Consider the following 15,931-nt stretch of genomic DNA (forward strand, 5'->3'; position numbering starts at 1 on the left):
CTAGATCTTCAACTGAAGCATCCAGGAAGACAAGTTAAGATTCATCAAAGAAACAACTCAACCCACAGAGAATGGACAGGAATGAGACAAGATGAATGCCTACTTGGGAACAGCATGGAGCCAGGGGAGGGTTCCCCAGCACAGGAAAATTGTGAGTGAGTGAAAGTCCCTGGAGATTTATACTTTTTCCATAGACCTTTGCAACCTTCATGAGCCTTCATGAGCCCACTCCACTGGGGCCTTTACACTATGCAGAGCTACATGGAGTCTGGGCAGCACCACTCTTCAGGCACACGTGGAGTCCCAGAAGCCTTGGATCCCCAGGCATCCTGATATTGGTGGCTGCATCTCCAGCAATGGAGGCTCCCTCCTGTGCCATCAGGAAATGGGCCAAATACAAGGGGCTGAAAAGTGAGAGACTGCAGGCCATGCCTCCACTGCACCTCAGAGTATAAGGCCCTCTGGTCCAGGACTCCAGTCACCCACTGCTAGAGCTCTCAGGCCAGTAGCAGTTCTGAACTTCTCTGGGATGGAGAGGCAAGCTGCCATTTTCGCTGTCTTGCAACCCTTACCACTGCTACCTTCAGGCTCTGGAGACTGTGGTGGCTAGGGACTGTCATGGATCCTGAGCAAAATGCAGCCACCCCATAGAAAAATAGACAGACTGTTAGTGCACAGATCCCTGATCCTGCTTCTCACTAGGCAGGACCTTCTGACCAGGGACTCCAGCAACCCCGTCAGGGCTCTCAGGCTAGCAGCATCTCTGCACTTCCCTGGGACAGAGCTCCCACAGGGAGAAGCAGGCCACCATTTTTGCTGTCTCACAGTCCTCACCACTCTTCCCTTCAGGCTCCAGGGAGTGAGCAATGACTAGAGACTGGTGCATATCACCGCCTGATGCAGCCACCCCAAAGAAAAAGTGGCCAGACTGTTTTCTACATGGGTCCCCAATCCTGCTTCTCCTTACTATGCAAGGGCTTCCAACCTGGGACTGTAGAACATCTACTCCCTCCCACACCCCCCCTCCACCCAAGAATATTTCAGTTAAAGGCATCTCTTCAGTTCTCTGAGGAGAAAATCCCAGAAACAACCCACAACTCCTCCACCATTGCAGCTGCAGTGGTACCACCCTAACTGCCCTAGGGTGGGAAGGAACAAAGGACCTAGTCACTATGTTGGTACCTCTAGAACATTACAGCCACCATACAGAGAGGAAGCCAGTACCTCTTTCCTGTGAGCTCCTACCCCCTATTCTACCAGGCAGAGCCCCTGGATCAGGACCACAGATCAGCCACCCCACCCATAGCTGAACATACCCACTGGTAGTGGCTTTAAGTTTCCCTGGAGAGGAGTCCCAGAGGCAACCATACTAAGTTTCATGAGTGAAAGAAAAATATAAATGCTAAGGAAATTTGTTACTGACAGATCTGCCTTTCAAGAGGTCCTAAAAGGAGTGTGAAATATGGAAAGGGAAAACCATTAGCAGCCATGCCACAACAAAAACACACTTAAGTACAGAGACCCATGACATTATAAAGCACTGCACAAACAAGTCTGTATAATAACCAGCTAACAGCATAGTAAAAAGACCAAACCTGCACACATTAATACTAACATTAAATGAAAATGGGCTATATGCCCCAATTAAAAGGCACAGAGTGACAAGCTGAATAAAGAAGCAAGACTCAATGGCATGCTGTCACCAACAGACCTATCTCACATGCAATGACAGAAATAGGCACAAAATAAAGGAATGGAGAAAAATCTATCAAGCAAATGGCAAATAGAAAAAAAGTAGAGCCGGGCGCGGTGGCTCAAGCCTGTAATCCCAGCACTTTGGGAGGCCGAGGCGGGCGGATCACGAGGTCAAGAGATCGAGACCAACCTGGTCATCATGGTGAAACCCTGTCTCTCCTAAAAATACAAAAAATTAGCTGGACATGGTGGTATGTGCCTGTAATCCCAGCTACTCAGGAGGCTGAGGCAGGAGAATTGCCTGAACCCAGGAGGCGGAGGTTGTGGTGAGCCGAGATCGCGCCATTGCGCTCCAGCCTGGGTAACAAGAGCGAAACTCCGTCTCAAAAAAAAAAAAAAAAAAGAAAAAGAAAAAAGAAAAGAAAAAAAGTAGAAATTGGCCGGGCACAGTGGCTCACGCCTGTAATCCCAGCACTTTGGGAGGCCGAGACGGGTGGATCACGAGATCAAGAGATCGAGACCATCCTGGTCAACAAGGTGAAACCCCGTCTCTACTAAAAATACAAAAAATTAGCTGGGCATGGTGGCGTGTGCCTGTAATCCCAGCTACTCCAGAGGCTGAGGCAGGAGAATTGTCTGAACCCAGGGGCGGAGGTTGCGGTGAGCCAAGATCGCGCCATTGCACTCCAGCCTGGGTAACAAGAGCAAAACTCCGTCTCAAAAAAAAAAAGAAAAAGAAAGAAAGAAAGTAGAAATTGCAATTATAATTTCAGACAAAACGGACTTTACACCAATAAAGATCGAAAAAGAAAAAGAAGAGCATTATATACTGGTAAATGATTCAATTAAACAAGAAACCTAACTATCCTAAACATATATGCACCCAACAGAGGAACACCCAGATTTCATAAAGCAAGTTCTTAGAGACCTACAAAGAGACTTAGATAACTACACAATAATACTAGAAAACTTCAACACCCCACTGACAGTATTAGACAGATCATCAAGGCAAAAAATTAATAAAGATATTCAGGACCTGAACTCACTCAATATTTGACCAAATGGACCTAATAGACATCTACAGAAATTTCTACCCCAAAACAGCAGAATATACATTTTTCTCATTGCTACAGGGCACAAACTCTAAAATTGACAGAACAATCAAACATAAAACAATGTACAGCAAATTTAAAAAAAACACACATCAAAAAACATACCACTGGATGGTTCAAGGCAGTGGTGCCTTGGGCCTGGTCAATAAAACTATTTAGTCCTCCTAGGCCTCTGAGCCCAGAATGGGAGGGACTGCATTCATGATCTCTGAAATGCCTTTGAAGTCTTTCTTCTATTATCTTGGCTATCAGCACCTGGATTCCTTTTGGTCATGCAAATCTCTCTAGCAAGTGATTGCTTTGCAGCCTGCTTGGATATCTCTCCCCCAAAATCATTTTCTTTATTTGACACATGGCTATGCTGCAAATTTTCCAATCTTTAACACTCTGCTTCATCTTTAAATATAAATTCCAACTTAAGTCATTTATTTGCTCTTGCATCTCAGTATAGGCTGTTAGGAGTAGCCATGCCACCTATTGAACACTTTGCTGCTTAGAAATTTCCTGTCAGATATCCTAGGTTGTCACTCTTAAGTTTAAACTTCCACAGATCTCCAGGGCATGGACACAATATAGCCACGTTCTTTACTAAGGTACAACAAGGGTGACTTTTGCTCCAGCTCCCAATAAATTTCTTATTTCCATATAAGACCTCATCAGCCTAGATTTCACTGTCTATATCACTATAAGCATTTTGGTCACAACCATTTAACCAGTCTCTAAGAAGTTTCAAACTTGCCCTCATCTTCCTATCTTCTTCTGAGGCCTCCAAACTCCTCAAATCTCTGCCTGTTGCCCAGTTCCAAAGCCTATTCCACATTTTTACAGTAATGTCCCATTCCTCAAAACCAATTTTCTGTGTTAGGTTGTTCTTGCATTGTTATAAAGAAACACCTGAGACTGGGTAATATATAAAGAAAAGAGGTTCAATTGACTCACAGTTCTGCAGGCTGTACATGAGTCATGATGCCAGCATCTGCTTGGCTTCTTGTGAGGCCTTGGAATTCTTACAAACATGGCAAAAAGCAAAGCAGGGGTAAGCACATCACATGGTGAAAGCAGGAGCAAAGGGTGGGGAAGGTACCACACACTTTCAAATATATCTTATGAAGAGTCACTCATTAATCATGAGGACAGCACCAAGCCAATGGTGCTAAACCATTTATGAGAAGTCCATTCCCATGATCCATTCACTTGGGTATTACATTTCAACATGATTTGGTGGGGACAAATATCCAAACTATATCACTTGCAAGTATAGTCATGCAACACATAACGATGTTTTGGTCAACAATGAACTGAATATATAACAGCAGTCACATAAAATTGTACTGCAGCCATAAAATTCCTATCACCTTTTGATGTAGCTATTATAATGACACAGATTAACACATTACCTTTTCTATGTTTAGAATCACAATACCATTGTTACAATTGCCTACAGTATTCAGTATAGTAACATGCTGTACGGGTTTATAGCCTAGGAGTGATAGGCTATACAATATAGCCTAAAAGTACAGTAAGCTATACCACCTAGGTTTGCATAAGAACACTCTATGATGTTTGCACAATGATGAGATCACCTAATAACATATTTCTCAGAATATACTCCCATCAAAAATGGGCAAATGCTTATAGGTGAAAATTCAATATCACACTTTTGAACAAACAACAGGTCAAGGAAATAATTTTAAGAAAAATTTAAAACATCTTGAGACAAAGGAAAATGAAAATACAAAATACAAAACTTATGTGAATAGCAAAAGCAGTTCTAAGATGGAAGTTTATAGCAGTAAACCCAAAAAAGAAGATTACAAATAAACAACCTAATGTTCCACCTCAAGGAATTCGAAAAGAAGAACCTGGACCGGGCGCGGTGGCTCAAGCCTGTAATCCCAGCACTTTGGGAGGCCGAGGCGGGTGGATCACGAGGTCAAGAGATCAGGACCATCCTGGTCAACATGGTGAAACCCCGTCTCTACTAAAAATACAAAAAATTAGCTGGGCATGGTGGCACGTGCCCGTAATCCCAGCTACTCAGGAGGCTGAGGCAGGAGAATTGCCTGAACCCAGGAGGCGGAGGTTGCGGTGAGCCGAGATCGCCCCATTGCACTCCAGCCTGGGTAACAAGAGCGAAACTCCGTCTCAAAAAAAAAAAAAAAAAAAAAGAAAAGAAAAGAAAAGAAAAGAAGAACCTAAATCCAAAGCTAGTAGAAGGGAATAACAAAGAACAGAGCAGAAATAAATGAAACAGAGTAGAATAAAATAGAAACAATGAATGAACCGAAAACTAGTTTTTTTAAATAATAAATCTTTAGCAAGACTAGCCATGAAAAAATGAGAGCAGACACAAATAAATAAAATTATAAATTAAAAGCCAGGTGCAGTGGCTCACACCTGTAATCCCAGCACTTGGAAAGCTGAGGCAGCAGGATAACAAAGTCAGGAGTTCAAGACCAGCCTGGCTAACATGGTGAAATCGTGTCTCTACTAAAAACACAAAAAAATTTGCTGGGCATGGTGGCACATACCTGCAATCCCAGCTACTTGGGAGGCTGAGGCAGGAGAATTGCTTGAACCAAGGAGGCAGAGGCTGCAGTGAGCTGAGATTGTACCACTTCACTCCAGTCTGGATGACACAGCAAGATTCTGTCTCAAAAAATATATATAAATTAAAAAGAAGGCATGACAACTATTGCCACAGAAATACAAAGGATCATAAGACAATGCTGTGAAAAATTATATTCCTACAATTGGATAAGCCAGAAGAAATGGATACATTCCCAGAAACATACAACCTACCAAGACTGAATCATGAAAAAATAGCAAATATGAACCAAAAAATAACGAGCAAGGAAATTAAATTAGTAATAAAACCTCCCAACAATAAAAACACCAGAATAAGTTGGCTTCAATGGTGAATTCTATCAAATATTTGGAGAATAATTAACACCAATACTTCTCAAACTCTTCCAAAAAACTGAAGAAGAGAGAACAGCTCCAAACTCATTTTATGGGGCCAGCAGTACTCTAATACCAAAGACAGATATGGACACCATAAGAAAAGAAAGTTACACACATATATCGCTAATAAACATAGATGTAAAAATCTTCAACCAAATACTAGCAAGCTAAATTCAACAACATATTTAAAAGATCATATAACACAATTAACTGGGATTTATCTTTGAGATGCAGTGATGGTTTAACATGTACAAATCAATAAATGCAATACACCAAATTAACAGAATAAAGTATAAAATTACATCTTCTCAATAGATACAGAGAAAGCATTTGACAAAATCCAACTACTTTCATAGTTCAAATCCGACAAATTTGGTATGAAAGCACTGTGCCTCATCATAATAAAGGTCATCTATGACAAGCCCACAGCTGGCAATATAATGGTAAAAAGTTGAGTGCTTTTTCTCTAAGACCAGAAGAAAGACAAAGATACTCATTCTTGCCACCTCTGTTCATCATAGTACTGAAAACTCTAGCCAGAGCAATTCAACATAGAAAAGAAATGGAAGAGATAGAAGGAGTGATATTACCAAAATGGCAGTATAGAAGCAATCTGTCGTCACTCACTTCCAAAAAACAGTATCTAGCATCAAGATTTCAACCAGAAATATTTAGAACTGAAATATCTAAAATCTGATGCTGGGATTTCCTGAGAGCCTCAAAGAAGTAAAAAAACTTCAAGTGGACAGTAAGAGGAATGGACCCTCCCCAAATCTGCTGAGCACTGTGCATGGACCATTTCCCCTGGATTCACAGATTCTACACTAGAGAAAGTTAGATTGAGTCAGACAGTCAGCTTCCACACTATCTTGGGCTCTCACAGGAAAAGTGCTTCTGCTTCAACCCACAGAAAGTATTGTAAGTGCCTATAGGGAGGAAAAACGTTGACAGAAGGTAGAGACAAAGAAGGGAGGTGTGACTAGCAACCACAGCCTAGAAAATTTTTTTCTTTATCTGAACCAAAAGGGATGCCAAATTATAGTGGCTTTTAGCAGCACCATACTGGAGGAGGCATACATCATGGGTACTCTGAGCAAGAATTTCTAGCCAGCCCTCCCATACACTGTGGAAACCTTCTTATCTCGGATGGGCAGTGCTCCAAATATGACCAAAAAATGAGCAAAATCTGGGCTTAAGGTGCTATCTAGTGCCAAAAAGGAGGCAATGATCTAGGATTAAGGGTGCTCAAAAGGCAAACTTCAAAGAACTTCTAAACGAACATATCATAGAAAGACCAAAGCAAGCCAGCCAGCAAAGACTGGAATAAATCACTAATCTTTCATAGATATAAGTCTAGAAAAAATAAAATCAAACAGAAAATCATAGCTTCCCAAAACGGACAAAGCAAAGAACCAGTGATTGACCCTAGTGAGGTGGCAATGTGTGAGTTTTAGATGAACAATTCAAAATAGCACATCTAAGAAAACTCAACAAACTCCAAGATAAAACAGTAAGCAATTCAGAAGATTTTCAGATAAATTAAAGAAAAAGATTGAAATTTTAAAAATCAAACCGAAATGCTGTGTCTTAGAAATACATTTGCAAAACTGGAAAAAAAAGCATATGAGTCTCTCAATAGCACAGTAAATAAAGCAAAAATAAAAATTATTGCACTTAAAGACAGGATACTTGAAAACAGAGAAGAAAAAAGAACAAAAAGAAATGAAGAATGCTTACAAGATATGCAGATTAACCTCAAAAAAGAAAATTTAACAGATATTGACATTCAAGAGGGAATTGAGAAAGACGAATAAATATAAAGCTTATTCAAAGGAATAATAACATAAAACATTCCAAATCTAGAAAAACATATAAATATCCAGGCACAGAAAGTTCAGAGACATCTAAACAGATTCAAGAAAAACAAGACTATACTTAAAAAAAAAAAAAAAAATTAGTCAGACTCTCAAAGATCAAGGACAGAGAGGATCCTAAAAACATCAAGAGAAAAGAAGCAAATAATATATAATGAAGCTTTAATTTGCCTGGAAACAGCCTTCTTAGTGTAAACCTTGCAGGGCAGGAGGGACCAGGATGACATAATTGAAATGCTGAAGAAAATAAAACTGACACTAAGCATATATTGCACCCAGCAAAACTTCCCTTCAAGCATGAAAAACAGATAAGATTTGTCCCAGACAAACAAAACTGAGAAAATTCACTAGAACTTTGCACAACTAGACAGGTTCTACAAAGAGTATTAAAGGAAGTTCTTCAAGTAAAAAGAAAAACATGCAAAGATGGCCAAATAGGAACAGCTCTGCTCTGCAGCTCCCAGCAAGATCAACACAGAAGGTGAGTGATTTCTGCATTCCCAACTGTGGTACCCAGTTCATCTCATAGGGACTGGTTAGACAGTGGAAGCAGCCCACAGAGGGCAAGCTGAAGCAGGGTGGGGCATCACCTCACCTGGGAAGTGCAAGGGATCAGGGAACTCCCTCTCCTAGCCAAGGAAAGCCATGAGGGACTGTGCCCTGAGGAATGGTGTACTCCAGCCCAGATACTACGCTTTTCTCAGTCTTCACAACAGGCATACCGGCATACCAAGAGATTCCCTCAGGTGCCTATGCCACCAGGAGCCAGGGTTTAAAACACGAAACTGGGCTGCCGTTTGGGCAGACACCAAGCTAGCTGCAGGAATTTTTTCTTTTTTTTTTCTTTTTTTTTTTTTTTTTCCCATACCCCAATGGTGCCTGGAATCCCAGAGAGAGAGAACTGTTCACTCCCCTGGAAAGGGAGCTGAAGCCAGGGAGCCAAGTGGTCTAGCTCAGCAGATCCCACCCCTACAGAGCCCAGGAAGCTACGATCCAATAGCTTGAAATTCTTGCTGCCAGCACAGCAGTCTGAAGTCGACCTGGGACGCTTGAGCTTGGTTGAGGGAAGGGCGCCTGCTATTACTGAGGCTTGAATAAGTGGTTTTCCCCTCACAGTGTAAACAAAGCCACCTGGAAGTATGAACAGGGCAGAGCCCACCACAGTTCAGCAAAGCCACTGTAGCCAGACTGCCTCTCTAGATTCCTTCCCTTTTGGCAAGCCATCTCTGAAAGAAAGGCAGCAGCCCCAGTCATGGCTTATACATAAAAATTCCATTTCCAGGGACAGAGCACCTGGAGGAAGGGGCAGCTGTGGGTGCCACTTCAGCATACTTAAATGTTTCTCCTTGACAGCTCTGAGGGGAGCAGTGGATCTCCCAGCACAGCACTCGAGCTCTGATAAGGGACAAACTGCCTCCTCTAGTAGATCCCTGACCCCTGTGGCTCCTGACTGGGAGACACCACCCTGCAGAGGTTGACAGACACCTCATACAGAAGAGCTCCAGCTGGCATCTGGCAGGTGCCCCACTGGGACAAAGTTTCCAGAAGAATAAATAGGAAGCGATATTTCCTCTTTTGCAGCCTGGGCTGGTGATACTCAGGCAAACAGGGTCTGGAGCAGGCCTCCAGCAAACTGCAGCAGACCTGCAGCTGAGGGGCCTGACTGTTAGAAAGAAAACTAACAAACAGAAAAAAAGTAGCATCAACATCAACAAAAAGGATGTCCAAATACAAACCCCATCGGAAGGTCACCAACATCAAAGACCAAATGTAGATAAATCCAAAAGATGAAGGAAAAACCAGCGCAAAAAGGCTAAAAATTCCAAAAACCAGAATGTCTCTTCTCCTCCAAAGGATCACAACTCTTCGCCAGCAAGGGAACAAAACTGGACAGAGAATCAGTTTGACAAATTGACAGAAGTAGGCCTCAGAGGGTGGTTAATGACAAACTCTTCTGAGCTAAAGGAGCATGTTCTATCCCAATGCAAGGAAGCTAGGAACCTTGAAAATAGGTTATAGGAATTGCTAACCAGAATAACCAGTTTAGAGAAGAATATAAATGACTTGATAGAGTTGAAAAACACAGCACGAGAACTTTGTGAAGCATACACAAGTATCAATAGCCGAATTGATCAAGCAGAAGAAAGGATACCAGAGATTGAAGATCAACTTAATAAAATAAAGCGTGAAGACATGATTAGAGAAAAAAAGAATGAAAAGGAACAAAGAAAGCCTCCAAGAAATATGAGACTATATGAAAAAACCGAACCTATGTTTGATTGGTGTATCTGAAAGAGACAAGGAGAATGAAACCAAGTTGGAAAACACTCTTCAGAATACTATCCAAGAGAACTTCCCCAACATAGCAAGACAGGGCAACATTCAAAATTCAGGAAATACAGAGAACATCATAAAGATACTCCTCGAGAAGAGCAACCCCAAGACACATAATCATCAGACTCACCAAGGTTTAAATGATGGAAAAAATGTTAAGGGCAGCCAGAGACAAAGGCCAGGTTACCCACAAAATGAAGCCCATAAAACTAACAGCAGATAGAGCTCTCTGCAGAAACCCTACAATTCAGAAAAGAATGGGGCCAATATTTGACATTCTTAAAGAATTTTCAACCCAGAATTTCATACCCAGCCAAACTAAGCTTCATAAGTGAAGAAGAAATAAAATCCTTTACAAAAAAGCAAATACTGAGAGATTTTGTCATATGATTTCAATAGATGCAGAAAAGGCCTTCAGCAAAATTCAACACCACTTCATGCTAAAAGCTCTCAATAAACTAAATATTCATGGAATGTATCTCAAAATAATAGCTATTTATGAAAAACACACAGCCAATACCACACTGAATGGGAAAAAACTGGAAGCATTTATTTTGAAAACTGGCATGAGGCAAGGATGCCCTCTCTCACCACTCCTATTCAGCACAATATTGGAAGTTCTGGACAGGGCAATCAGGCAAGAGAAAGAAATAAAGGGTATTCAAATAAGAAGAAAGGAAGTCAAATTGTCTCTGTTTCCAGATGACATGATTGTATATTTAGAAAATCACATTGTCTCAGCCTCAAAAACCTTTTGTTGAAGTTGTTAAGCAACTTCAACAAAGTCTTTACATATAAAATCCATGTGCAAAAATCCCAAGCATTCCTATGCACCAATAATAGACAAAGACCCAAATCATGAATGAACTCCCATTCCCAGTTGCTACAAAGAGAATAAAATACCTAGGAATACAACTTATAAGGGATGTGAAGGACCTGTTCAAGGAGAACTACAAACCACTGCTCAAGGAAATAAGAGAAGACACAAGCAAACAAAAATAAAATATTCCATGGTTATGGATAGGAAGGATCAATATTGTGAAAATGGTCATACTGCCCAAAAGTAATTTATAGATTCAATGCAATCCCCATTAAGCTACCATTGTCTTTCTTCACAGAATTAGAAAAAAAAAAAAAACTTTAAATTTTGTATGGAACCAAGTAACAGCCCATATAGCCAAGACAATCCTAGGCAAAAAGAACAAAGCTAGAGGCATCATGCTACCTGACTTCAAAGTATACTACAAGGCTACAGTAACCAAAACAGCATGGTACTGGTACCAAAACAGATATACAGACTAATGAAACAGAACAAATGCCTCAGAAATAATGTCACACATCTACAGCCATCTGATCTTTAATAAACCTGACAAAAACAAGCAATGAGGAAAGAATTCCCTATTTTATACATCGTGTTGGGAAAGCTGGCTAGCCATATGCAAAAAAGTGAAACTGAAACTTGTGGCTCCTGCCTGTAGTCCCAGCTACTTGGGAGGCTGAGGCAAGAGAATTGCTTGAACCCAGGAGGCAGAGGTTGCAGTGAGCTGACATTGCACCACTGCACTCCAGCTTGGTGACAGAGCAAGACTCTGTCAAAAAAAAAAAAAAAATTAGAGGTGTAAGCATCTCTGGGTGAGAAGGAACCAGTGTAAAAATGCTGGGACCAGAGATTTGGCTTGGCGCCCTGTCCTCCATGTGGGAGCTCCAGCTCTATAATTAAACACACTGCCTGGAGCAGACATGGCCTTTTCCTATTTTTGAGGTGGTGGCTGTGGCAGCGCCTCAGGGTGGTTCCAATTGCCTCTCAGCTTGGGGTCCTCGCTCACAGGCAGAGACACTGAGGCCTGTCAGGCTGGCACTGGTCTGGTTGATCCAGTGTGTGGCTTTTCCGCCTGCCAGGGAGGGCTGGAGCCACAAGGGAAGGGGCACGGACCGGGCAGGGCCCGGCGCCCCTGAGAGCAGGGAGAGAGCAGCTTCTCTCCCGACACAAAGCGGACCAGCTTCTCTCCCGACGCAAAGATAAAGATCCAGGTTCTCACCGATGATTGTTCCAAGACTTGCACCATTGAGGACGTTTCTTGCAAAGCCAAGATTGAAGAGCTGCGAAAGCAGATGTGGGGGATGTTCGATGTGCGGCCCAAGTGTCAGCGCCTCTTCTAAGGGACAAGCAATTGGAAAATGGATATACCTTATTTGATTATGATGTTAGACTGAATGATATAATTCAGCTGCTAGTTTGCCCAAACCCTAATCATCTTCCTGGCACATCTACACAGATTGAGGCTAAAGCCTGTTCTAATAGTCCACCGAAAGCAAAGAAAGCTCCAAGGGTGGACCTTCCAATCAGCCATCTACATTAGCTTGTGTCCCTTTCATTGATTCTGGCTTTGAACTATATACGGTAAATGAATTGGTGGATGCCAGAGATGTCAACCTTGGTGCTTCGTTTGAAGCACACATATATAGTGTCCTTGGAGCTTCTGATGGACAGTCATGTGGCAAAACTCCACTGAAGAATGGCAGTTCTTGTAAAAGGACTAATGGAAATATAAATCAGAAATCCAAAGGGAACACAAATAAATTGGACAATGTACCCTCTACATCTAATTCAGATTCTGTCACTGCTGATGAAGATGTTATTTACCATACCCAGTTCAACGAATATCCAGAAAGTGGTACTCCAGAAATGAATGTCAAGGACCTTAGACCATGAGCTAGAACCATTTTGAAATGAAATGAACTAAATGCTGGTGATGTGGTAATGGTTAATTATAATATAGGAAATCCTAGACAAAGAGGATTCTGGTTTGATGCAGAAATTACCTCACTGAAGACAATCTCCTGAACCAAAAAAGAACTTCATGTGAAAATTTTACTGGGAGCTTCTGAAGCAACATTAAATGACTGCAAGATAATATCTGTAGGTGAAATCTTCAAGACTGAGAAACCTGGAGCCCATCATCTTTTGTTTGCAGATGAAAAGGTTTTAAGGAAAAATAACCCTGAACGTGACCTGTGTGGTAGAGACCCAGATAAGAAATGCCATTCTTGCTCCTGTTGTGTATGGGGTGGGAAAGATGAACCCAACATGCAGCTTCTACGTGCTGAATGTAATATAGCTTATCATATTTACTGCCTAAATCTACCTTTAGATAAGGTTCCCAGAAGAGGAATACTGACATTGTCCTTCCTGTAAAACTGATTCCAGTTAAGTTGTAAAGACTGGTGAAAGACTCAAGAAGAGTAAAAAGAAAGCAAAGATGCCATCTGCTAGTACTGAAAGCCACAAAGATTGGGGCAGGGGATGGCTTGGGTTGGTTGTACAAGAGAATGTACTATTGTCCTTTCTAATCATTATGGACCTATTCCTGGTATTTCTGTTGGATGAACTTGGAGATTTAGAGTTCAGGTGAGCAAAGCAGGTGTTCACAGACCCCATGTTGGTGGAATTAATCTTCGAAGTAATGATGTGGCTTATTCTCTTGCCCTGATTGGTGGATTTGCAGATAAAGTCAACCGAGGTGATGAGTTCTCATACACTGGAAGTGGTAGTAAAAAGCTTGCTGGTAGTAAAAGAATTGGCATACATTCAGCTGATCAAACATTAACAAACATGAACAGGGCATTGGCACTAAACTATGATGCTCCATTTGTTGATAAAATTGGAGCAGAGTCTCAGAATTGGAAAGCTGGTAAGCCAGTCAGAGTAATACACAGTTTTAAAGGAAGATCAGCAAATAGATAAGATGGCACTTATAAGGTGGTGAAATACTGGCCAGAGATTTCATCAAGCCTTGCATTATTGGTTTGGTGCTATCTTTTAAGAAGAGATGATGCTGAACCTGCTCCTTGGACCTCTGAAGAAATAGAACAGTCAAAAAGATTATGTCTATGTTTACAGTATCCAGCAGGTTACCTTCAGATAAAGAAGGGAAAAAGACTAAAGGACAGTCAAAGAAGCAGGACAGGACAACCACAAAAAGGCTGATTTCAGATGTCCAAGTGCCTCCGAAGTATACAAAGCATTAAATTCAGCAGAAGCAACTGAGGCTTTTCAACTCAACAGCAACATCTCATCAGAGAATACTGTCAAAACCAGAAGCTGTGTGATGAAGTGCTTGCATATCTTGTGGAAGGAACAAATCTTCTGAAAAAAATTGAAACAATCTTTTATGTGTGTTTGCTACCAGGAGGTAGTATACCAGCCTGTGACAACCAAGTGCTTCCTCAAGGTCTGTAAAGATTGCCTACAGCACTCCGTTAAGGCACAGGTTTTCCCCTGCCCTGCTTGCCAGTATGATCTTGGCCAGAATTACATCATGATTGCCATTGAGAATCTGCAGACCCTATTTGACCTTTTATTCCTTGGCTACAGCAAAGAACGATGATCTGTCTGCTTTCACTGTGTTGTTCATAGTGGGTGTTTGGACAATAAAGAATGTAAAATGAGTGGGAGGGTAGAAGAAATGGTGGACTGTATTTCTCACATCCTGAACCAGCCAATCCTCTTTCCCACAATAGCCATCATCTTGTGTGTGTAGCAAGAGGCTCATTTTTCAACTGCCTTTTAAATATCTAAAGGGAGTTTCTGCAACAACTAGTTTTAATGAGTAAAAAGTCAAAGCCCCAGCTCTAGTTGATAGCCAAGTTATGATTTATTTTGCAACTGTATCAGGACAGAAAAGATCTACGGGGATTTAAAAAATCATTGAATAGCCAGGTGCAGTGGCTCATGCCTGTAATCCTAGTGCTTTGGGATGTCGAGGTGGGTGGATCATGAGGTCAGGAGATTGAGACCATCCTGGATAACATGGTGAAGTGCTGTCTTTACTAATAATACAAAAAATTAGCTGGGCGTGGTGGCACATGCCTGTAATCCCAGCTACTCAGGAGGCTGAGGGAGGAGAATCGCTTGAACCCGGAAGGCAGAGGTTGCAGTGAGCCAAGATCATGCCACTGCTCTCCAGCCTGGGCGACAGAGAAATACTTCATCTCAAAAAAAAAAAAAAAAAAAAAAATTCACTGAATAACCAGTTAAATGCAATTTCAGCTACACACTGCCTCCCAAATATTAGTTGTATCTGGTTCTTATAATTTGATTTTAAATAAAAGAAAATGACATTTGAGATCCTTGGAATGAACACAGCTTCTATAGTGTGCATATGCTTTTATAACTACTCTTTCATAACAATGTGTGTTTTGTAAGGATAGGTTCATTTTTTAGCCCACTTCATGAACTCCATTGTCCTTTTATCTGGTGTTATGCAAGTTGACTACTAATGACTAATGAGAACAATAATGAATGCATTGTTGCTGCATTAGTGTAATGTGGTGTGGTTTTGCACTTGAAAGAGGTATTCATATGCTCTAGTTGTAAATGTTCATGAAAATCCACATCTGCACTCGTCGAACTGCTTTTAGTATCTCACCAGTGAGACTCTGCAGAATTCTGAGGGTGTGTTGACCTTTGAGAGGACTGGAAATTTCTTCATATTGTGATCCTAAATTTTATATTTATTATATTCTCTAAAGTATACCTTAATAAATAATTTATGATCAGAAAAAAAAAATGCTGGCACCATGAAAAATCTGAATGTAGTGATGCAACCAAAGAATTTCACTAGCTCTTCAGCAATGGTCCCTACCAAAGTGGACACTCAGAAATGACAGATAAAAAATTCGAAGTATGGATTGCAAAGAAGCTCAGTGACATCCAAGACAAAGTTGAAAATCAATACAAACTTCTAAAGCAGTTCAGAAAATGAAGGAAAAGATAAATCTCTCATAAAAAAATAAATCTGATGCAAAGGCATAACAATGATACAATGAGGCTGGGCGCGGTGGCTCAAGCCTGTAATCCCAGCACTTTGGGAGGCCGAGGCGGGTGGATCACGAGGTCAAGAGATCGAGACCATCCTGGTCAACATGGTGAAACCCCGTCTCTACTAAAAA

General features: G+C 41.3%; 1 pseudogene; it reads left to right on the top strand.

The window, feature by feature from the left end:
* The first annotated feature begins 3,822 nt into the window (after nt 1–3,822).
* On the top strand, nt 3,823–14,367 carry LOC101040398 (E3 ubiquitin-protein ligase UHRF2 pseudogene; annotated as a pseudogene).
* The last annotated feature ends 1,564 nt before the right edge of the window (nt 14,368–15,931 follow it).

Source organism: Saimiri boliviensis, chromosome X (assembly GCF_048565385.1).
Source record: "Saimiri boliviensis isolate mSaiBol1 chromosome X, mSaiBol1.pri, whole genome shotgun sequence".
Lineage (NCBI taxonomy): Eukaryota > Metazoa > Chordata > Mammalia > Primates > Cebidae > Saimiri > Saimiri boliviensis.